Source organism: Coenobita brevimanus, chromosome 52 (assembly GCF_032717465.1).
Source record: "Coenobita brevimanus isolate Jiangsu-jjx chromosome 52, ASM3271746v2, whole genome shotgun sequence".
Lineage (NCBI taxonomy): Eukaryota > Metazoa > Arthropoda > Malacostraca > Decapoda > Coenobitidae > Coenobita > Coenobita brevimanus.
In genome coordinates, this window is record NC_137005.1 from 28,074,347 (window position 1) to 28,083,474 (window position 9,128).

Genomic DNA, 9,128 nt, shown 5'->3' on the forward strand with positions numbered 1-9,128 from the left:
GAATCCTAACTCCATTTGATAGGCAAAAACGGGTCAATTTTCTTGGGACGTCACGAGCTATATTGATTATTATAATAACGTAGCACTCCTCCTGCATGATACTTTTGTCTCAAGTCTTGTTTACGTATTCGTTTTTTCATCTTTCTCATTATATGTCTTATTCGACATCTAAGAACTCGTGCTCTTTGCAGTCAGTAATACCCTCACCATTCATTATTTCAGTCTTACTTTTATCCGATGATTTTCGTCAACAAATGTATTCATCTCCGGCACTGCATTGAAGAGTTGACTATGGCCGTAACTAACCACTCCAGTTCAAAGATTCTTTCCTACACTGATGAAAATGTAGAGGTAATGACTAAAAAAAAAAAAAAAAAGCCACTGTACGTAAGGGTTAGTCTCATTACTTCGATAACGTAATATTTAATTTTGCGAGTCTCCAGGCGAATTTTAACTTGTTAATTTAATTTTGAAAAGGTCTGTCGTATTGAGCAGGTTAATGAAGGCTATAAAACTTCTCCTGTTCGAAGTGACTAGCCTAAGCGGATTAAATTCGTTTGCATGTAGCGGGACGAGAGAGAGAGAGAGAGAGAGAGAGAGAGAGAGATCTGATTCAAAGGGCTAATAATCCGGATTAACCACTATATTTCAGTCATTTATTTTGTGTCGTTCTTGCTATAATCAGGCGACTTTATTAATCTTTACAGAAGCTTTTCGATACAGACTTTATTAACTCCTTGAGTGACGCCTCCAGTAAGTATATTTTTTTTATGCGTCTGGCTCTGGGCAAAGGCTTCAGGGCCTATCTTTAGGGCATATCGCCAATTCCCAGTAATCCTCCTACATCTCCACAAGTCACTGCTTCGGCGCTAACACCCACCTTCCATATCGAATACATCTTAGGGCTGTCTCATACAGGACTGGCTAACTGGTATTAGCGGGGGTGTTTTTGCAACATATTGGCAGGTCTTCTGGTTGATCAGTAAAGTCTACGTTTTATTACATTCGAATCTATGAACTGTTCCATGCCTCAGCAGGGATGTGAACCGGGGTCCTTTAGAACTGCAGGCCACCTCCCTACGTTTTTTTTTTTTTTTTTTTTTTTTTTTTTTTGCGAGGAAGAAGGCACCAAAGGCTGTGAGCTCACAATTATTGTTCCTTCCAAGAGAAAAACTAAATACAAGAGAGAGCCAAATTCAAGATCCGATCATTTCGAGATGCCTGGACACATTGCGTTTGAAATACCGGAGGTCATAGGAAGCAGGAAATACTGACAAAGGGAGACAGTTCCAGAGTTGACCTGTTGCATAAATGAAGGACTGGGAGTAACGGTTAACTCTTGCATCAGAGAGTTGGACAGAAAAGGGATGAGGTGTGAACCACCGCCTCCCAAGGAAAATCATGTGGAGGTATCACGAACAAATTAGAGACGTTAGCCATTCTAGGGGTTGGAATTGGGAAGTATTGATCTAGAACACAAGGAGGTTTTATTAAAACCGAAAATACTAAGCTGTATACCAACTTACAGTTAAAAGAAAAAAGTGCATAGCATATTATGGCTGACAGACACGAAAACAGACAGACTGACAGGCAGATGGACAACATTCTAGTCGGCTTAGAAGACTATTACACTCATTATCCCCGTTTATTATGATGACGCCCCGTAATATTTTATGCATGTTGCGTCGATACACTTTTGGAAAGCTTGGGACAGCTCTCTTTTACTAGAAAATTTTGAATCTAGCTACTGTCGTTACCCAGACCTCTATGGTACAGTTACTTCTTTTTGTATCTTGTTCTTGTTACCATCAGTTAACTTTATACCGTATTGTGGACCCATGGAAAGAACTCTTGTAGCAAAAGTATTAGTGTTCTCAAGTATATATTTCTTTATGTTCTTTCTGTCGACATAATTTGGCTTAATGTCATTGCTACATGAGGATAAGAACGTTCCTATGAAGTAATGGCCTAGAAAGGTAGATGTTCTGGGGAGCCTCCAATGCCCACGAGAATACGACATAGAGAAACCGATACAGAAACAGAGAATCAAACGGAGGTAGACATAGATATCTAGGCCAACAGACTAAGGCAGACTAGGTTAGACACACCTCACAGGCAAACACTAGGACACTGGAAACGAAGAGAAGGGTATCTGGGCACAGAGACACACAGGCTCAGGTAGACAGACACACACAGAATGGCATAAACAGACATGGATCTTGGTTAAGAGAACAGACGCACAATAAAACACGGGCAGACTTAGACAAAGACATACTTGCGCATACTCGCACATACACACACAAAACTGACACACAGACGCATGCACTATAGACATAAAATCATGGAGAGAGAGAGAGAGAGAGAGAGAGAGAGAGAGAGAGAGAGAGAGGAGAGAGAAAGACAGACAAACAGACAGACAGACAGACAGACAGAAACAGACGGACAAAGAAGCCGACATGCAGATACACAGATTGAAGGCCACACACAGAGATGGACCGACATAAAAACAAAAACAGAAATAGTCTTAGACAGGTAAACAAATACAGACTAGCCCATATACGTATATGCCTGCATATGTGTTGGTGCTCGTGTGTATGTTGTCTTCATCTCAGCATCCACTTCCTGTCTCTCGTCTTGCTTGGGTGCCTCGCTGTCTCCATGGTCACTCTCTCTCTCATTTCCTGGCCAGTATAGTGTCTCGTGCAGTGTTACTTTAGTGCCAGTGTTGTGCCAGGACAGGGTCACTGTAGTGCCAGGATTGCGTTCGGGTTGTGTAAGTGTAGTGTCGCTGGAGTCCCAGGGTAGTGTTCCAGTGGTGTCAGTGCAGTGCTGGTGTAGTGTCAGTATAGTGCCAATGTCGTGTCGTCATAGTGTCAGAGATGTGTTTCTGTAGTGTCAGTGTAGTGCCAGTGTATTGTCGCTAGTGCCAGTGTAATGGAACTGTAGTGTCCGTGTAGAGCCAATGTAGTGTCATTTGTGCCAGGGTAGTGGTACTGCAATGTTAGTGTAATGCCAGTGTATTGTCGCTGTAGTGTCTGGGTAGTGGTATTGTAGTGCTGGTGTTGAGCCAGTATATTGTCACTAGAGCTAGGGTAGTGGTACTGTAATGTCAGTGCAATGCCAGTCTGTTGTCGCTGTGGTGCCTGGGTAGCTGTACTGTAGTGCCTGGGTGGTGGTATTGTAGCGTCAGTGTAGTGCCAGTGTATTGTCGGTAGTCAGGGTAGAGGTACTTTAGTGTCAGTGTAGTGCCAGTGTATTGTCACTAGTCAGGGTTGAGGTACTTTAGCGTCAGTGTAGTTCCAGTGTATTGTCACTAGAGTCAGGGTAGTGATACTTTAGTGTCAGTGTAGTGTCAGTTTATTGTCGCTGTAGTGCATGAGTAGTTGCACCGTGGTGTCAGTGTAGTGCCAGGGAATTGTCGCTGTAGTGCAGTGTACTGTCGCTATACTACCAGTGTTTTGTCACTGCAAGTGAAGTGTTATTGTAGTGTCATTGTAGTGCCAGTGTAGCCACTGTCGTGCTAGTGTAGGGCCAAGCAATATAGTACCAGTCAGTGTAGCGCAACTATAGTTCCAATGTAGTGCCAGCGCTGAGCATCTTCCTGTGTCTCGTCTGTGTGTGTGTGTGTGTGTGTGTGTGTGTGTGTGTGTGTGTGTGTGTGTGTGTGTGTGTGTGTGTGTGTGTATTGTACGTGCCCAGGTTATCTCCTGCCTGTGCTGCGGGTGTGTCTGTGTAGAAGTGTATATAGTAGTCGTGCCACTTCCACTCTTTTACTTCTGTGTTCTCGTTCTTGTTCCTGTTCGACCTATTGTCTTTTCGTTTTTATTTCCTGAGCTTGGTTCTGTTCCTATTTCTTGCCCCTCCCTCTCTCCTTTCTGTTCCTGAGACTTTTTTGTGCCTGTACGTGTTTTGCATCTCTCTTTCTTTCTACTATTCATGCTCCCTTTCAAGTACCAGCTCCCTGTTCCTGTCTGTTCTCTTCTATTTCAAGTTTATGCGCATGCTCTTGACTTTTGCCTTTTTCTTTTCTTTCCGTGTCCCTGTAACCATCATGCTGGTTCCTGTCTTTTCCCACTGGCTGTTTCTTGCGGCTCTGGTTGCGCGTTAGGATGTTTGTAATGTAACTCCTTGAATTAGATGGTGTAGTTTCTATCTTGTTTTTGCAATCTCCAGACGACGTTATTTAGTTTATGAGAGGTTTAGGGATGGGAGTAGTTAGGTGCACCCCTCATCATCCCCTGCATTACAAGGCAGTTCTCCTAACCTGCATCACGTAGTGTGGTAGTAACTAGAATAAATTAGAAATAGTCGTCACTGTACTGAGATTAATTTATGAATCTCGGCCTAGAGCGTTACTCCACTCAGCGCTTGGCCCCTTTCCTACATTCCTTCATTCTTAGGGATTTTTTTTTTTTTTAAACTCAGAAACAAGTGTCCTCTTCTTCATTCAGTTTTCAGTACCCTTTCCTTCATTCAGTTCTTCGGGACAATCGTTCAATTGGACACTGAGTACCTTTTCACAGTCACTGAATTTATAGTCATTTTTCCCTTTGGCAATGGGTATCCTTTCCTTTACTCAGCTCTTGCCTCCACCCATCCATCTCCTTTATTCATCTGTCACCTTCATCATTCACTGTCAGGGAAGTTTCTATCATTCATCAAAATTCAGGTCTGTGGCATTTGAGGCCACCTTTTTGGCTCGGGCAACGCCGGGTGCCCCTGCAGCCCAATTTTTGGTGGGGAGACTCACATGACCTCCAGCTCGGACATAGACTATAAGTATGTGAGGCGCATTTGAGGTCACTGTTCGGAGGTCATTTGAGGTCACCAGGAATACACGCTGGAACGACTGGATCCAGCAGCCCAATTTTTGGCATGAAGACTCACATGACCTTCATTTCGGACATAGGTTATGTAAGGTTGACCTCCGAGACCATTTGAAGTCAAACGTCGGAGGTCATTTGAGGTCACCGGTGACTTTTTTTTTTCTAATGCAAGGAAGAAGGAACCAAAAGCCAGGAGCCCGCAAATCGTTCCTTCCAAGAAAAAGCAAAAACAAAAGAGAGTCAAATCATAATCCGTTCATTTCGAGATGCCTGGGCACACTGCGTTTGAAAGACTGGAGATCATAGGCTGTAGGAAATACAGACAAAGGGAGACAGTTCCAGAGTTAACCTGTTGCATAAATGAAGGACTGGGAGTAACAGTTAACTCTTGCTTTAGAAAGCTGGACAGAAAAAGGATGAGAGTTTGTTACCAGACGGGTGCTATGCACCTGTGGAGGGATGCAAGCACACAGTTCAGAGGAACAGTGACCATTGAAGAAGTGATAGAAAAGAGATAAAGATGCAACAGTGCGGCGAAGAGACAGAAGTTGAAGGGAGCCAGTAAGAGAAGGAGAGTTAATGAGATGCAAAGCCTTCTACTCCACCCTAATGAGAAGTGCTGCATGTGGGGAGCCTCCCCACACATGAGAGTTGTGCTCTATACAGGGGAGAATAAAACCTGTATATAAAATCAACAACTGTGCAGGGGTGAAGAAGGTACGAGTCGGCTTAGCACACCTAATCTCTTGGAAGCAGAGTTTACAAGAGATGTAACATGACCTTTGCAAGATAAGGCCCGAGTGAATGAAACCCCAAGCAAGTTCAAGGATGATGCAGGATTGAGCTGAATATTATTAAACATTAGTGGGTACTTCTGTGGATGATTTTGTCGGGTTGATAGGTCTAAAAATGCATTAAAAACAAGATTATTTTTAACCCAGTCAGAGATACGAGCCAAGTCAGACATTAGGTGTGCCATAACCTCATCCCTTGTTTGTTGAAGTAACTGCTGAGATGGACGTTGTGGGACCCGAATGAAAAGGTGAAGGGTGGAATCATCAGCGTCTGAGTGGGTAGGGTTAGACGTACAGCTTAGGTCATTGATAAAGAAAAGGAAGAGAGTTGGTGATAGGACAGAGCCCTGAGGATCACCACTGTTGATAGATCTAGGAGTAGAAAAATGGCCGTCTACAACAGCGGCTATAGAAAGACCAGAAAGGAAGCTATAGATGAAGGCATAGATAGAATGATAGAAACCGTAAGAGGGTAGTTTGGACATTAAAGATTTATGCCAGACTCGATCGAATGCCTTTGAGATGTAAACAAGTGGGCACAAATTCTGTGCGTGTGTCTACAAAAGCTGAAATAGAAGGTTCCTGCATCTCTTGTAATCCCACTTCAAAAGCATAAGAAGTACTTGGTTTTTCTGGAGTAGAAAGAATGATTGAACTAGTACAAACAGGATTAGAGTGTTCACCATTTTGACCCAACAACGCCAAGTAGGCCTGCTAGTATGTAAAATAAAGTACTATGGAAGAGGTGCTACGAAGCCTCATACGCAGTCCATCATAGGACGTTAAATGTCAGTGCTGTGAATCGTTAAAATGAATTAAAATATACCCGCATATTGAACCTGTGTATATCATAAAGATACAAGTTTCAGTAAGATTTGGACCTCACGTTGGTTTGAGTTAATCCAATGCCGTTGTATCCTAACATTAAAAACTATGTTAACATGTTGATTTATTCTTTCCCTGCTACTAAATTTATTTCCTTTCCTTTCGTCACCCTTCTCATACTAATAATTCCTCTTTGTTGTCTACCCATTATTTGTGGTTTTCTTGCAGGCATTTCGCTCCTACTCAGTAACGATCCCCCCTTTACTTGGCATGACACATTAACCTCCGCTACATACCTAATTCACTTCATTGCTTTTCATTTCCATTCTCTCTAGCGATTTTCATAAACCTGCCTCGAATACTCACCTATTTTATTCCTTTACTCATCTCTTTTCTACCTCTTTTTATTTCCTCTTAACTTCACGATTTGGCACTTAATTTCTCCTGTTCTTCCGTCCTGATCTCCGTTACCCTTGCTTTGTTGCGAAATTTTCCGTCTTTCATTGTCTCTCTTACCAGGTTTCTTCCATCCATCCTTTAGGTCATTCTATTTTATTCTCTTTCTAGATTTATTCACATACTTTTTTAATCACTCCTAGTGCTGAAGATAGACACCTTCACGTGGTGTCAGTTATCCTACCAGGTGGCTCCACTGCCCTGGTATACAAACGTCCCTCACCTCTCATTACTTTGAAACGAGGATGAAGGACTGCAAGTAAAAGGTCAACGTCACTCCGCATTCTACTGGGTTCAGATCCAGATGAACTTTGAGTTGCAGCTACTACTACTACTAGTACTACTACTAATACTACTTTTTGTTTTCTTTTAAATCACCTCCATCCACTGGGGAATTATATTGTGAAGATCAAAACCAACCTTCCTAATACAGTTCACTATTTGGTGTTGTAATGTGAAGGCTAACACTAACCCTTATATTACAATCCGTTGGCCCCATGCACGCCAACGGCTGTGGTTGCCAACCATCTTCTATTACAATTATTATTTTATTTTATATTTATTGATATTACAGTGTACATAAAGACATTAAACTATTGGAGTCGCTGGTCTATGCGACTCTCGACCACTGTAGCTTCGTAATCCATACCCGCCAGAGAGACAGGCCTGAGAGCTGATAATCTTGTGCCCCTGAGACATAGCAGAGCAGACCCCACGAGGGAGAATGACAGTCGACATCTCATCCAGGCCATAACAGAACTATACCGTTGACGTTTCTTCTCAAAAAGAACCTCTGCCAGTCTCGAGTAAAAGCTCACTGCCTCTGGACCCATCCCACCTGATGTTGTGAACACAAGGGGAGTGAATCGACCGTGGTCCATTAAAAATACTACTACTACTGCAGCTACTATTACTACTTGTCATGAATTCACCACATTGTGTTTATATACAAATTCATGACAATGTATTAATATGGCAACTACCATTGCATTTGTGAAAAGCCCAATCATATTCATTCAGCTAACTGTCCCGGCTGTGCTCCAATCGGGATTGTTCTCAAAACGGTTGTTATTGTTTCACTAATGATTGATTTTATGCATGCACTTGGCGCATTACTAAGTGATATTTTTTGTGTATTTGTTGTTCCTCTGCCCTTCCTCTCTATGCCGTTAAAAGTTAGGCTCCGCCCACTTCACTGTGATCATGTATAGCTTTGTGACTGGTGTGAGAAGTTAGAACAGCAATCAGTTGGTGTAGTGCTGCCACGGGAGGCCCATGAGAACGGTGCAGAGCAGTAAAGACCCCGTCATAGTGACTTGATCACCGAGTTTCCAGCAGTTTTACGACCCCCGGATCTTGCCATTGAGCTGGTGACAGGCAGACAGTGCACGTCACAGCAGTGTGCAGTGCATTGGCCAGAGCAGCAGAGCCGCCCAGTCTCTTCGCAGCCACAACTCCATTTTCTCCACTGACCAGTATTTTCTTTTTCTGTTTTCTAAGCTTAAGAGTATTAGCCAGTTTGTGTGAGTGATTACTCGTTTATCTTGTAGGAATTCATTTTATTTGTCATTAATAAATTACACTTCCTTTCAGCTTGATTAAATGTAAGAATTGTGTTTCATTTATCCGTACTGATTTTAGTTTGCTTACTCCCAGTTAGCAAAAAACTTTTTATATTAATCACAACTGATATTTCATCCAGTTCATTCATGTTAATTCATTAATCCGTTTGTGCGAGCAAGGAGTTAGCATCAGCAAGAACCCTTTTATTATTGTTATTATTATTATTATTATTATTATTATTATTATTATATTAACAATTGTCAAGGTTAAGGACACTTTCTAAGAGGCCATCAGCATTCGTGAGTGATTAGTCTTTGCTGTGTAATGTTGAGAACGTTTTTAAAATTATTGTCTTTTGAGAATCGATGACGTAAGCCGACATAAAGTTAAAAACTATTTTACTGCAATTTCATAAGTCGATCTCTCTCGTCAGTGGCAATTTTCCATTTTCTCCCATAAGTAGTGGGGATATTTTTTTTTTCCCAACGTGATAAGAGACGACTTATTGGCAGTTTATTCTTATTTCACTTCCTCCTTTGACATCTGGCGACCTCATTCCAGGATATTAACTCCTAGTATTAGAGATAGTTATTAATGAAATGGTAATAAACGCAACTCACTCATAGCTAACTGTTAGTTATTATCATTAAAGTCTATAGACACT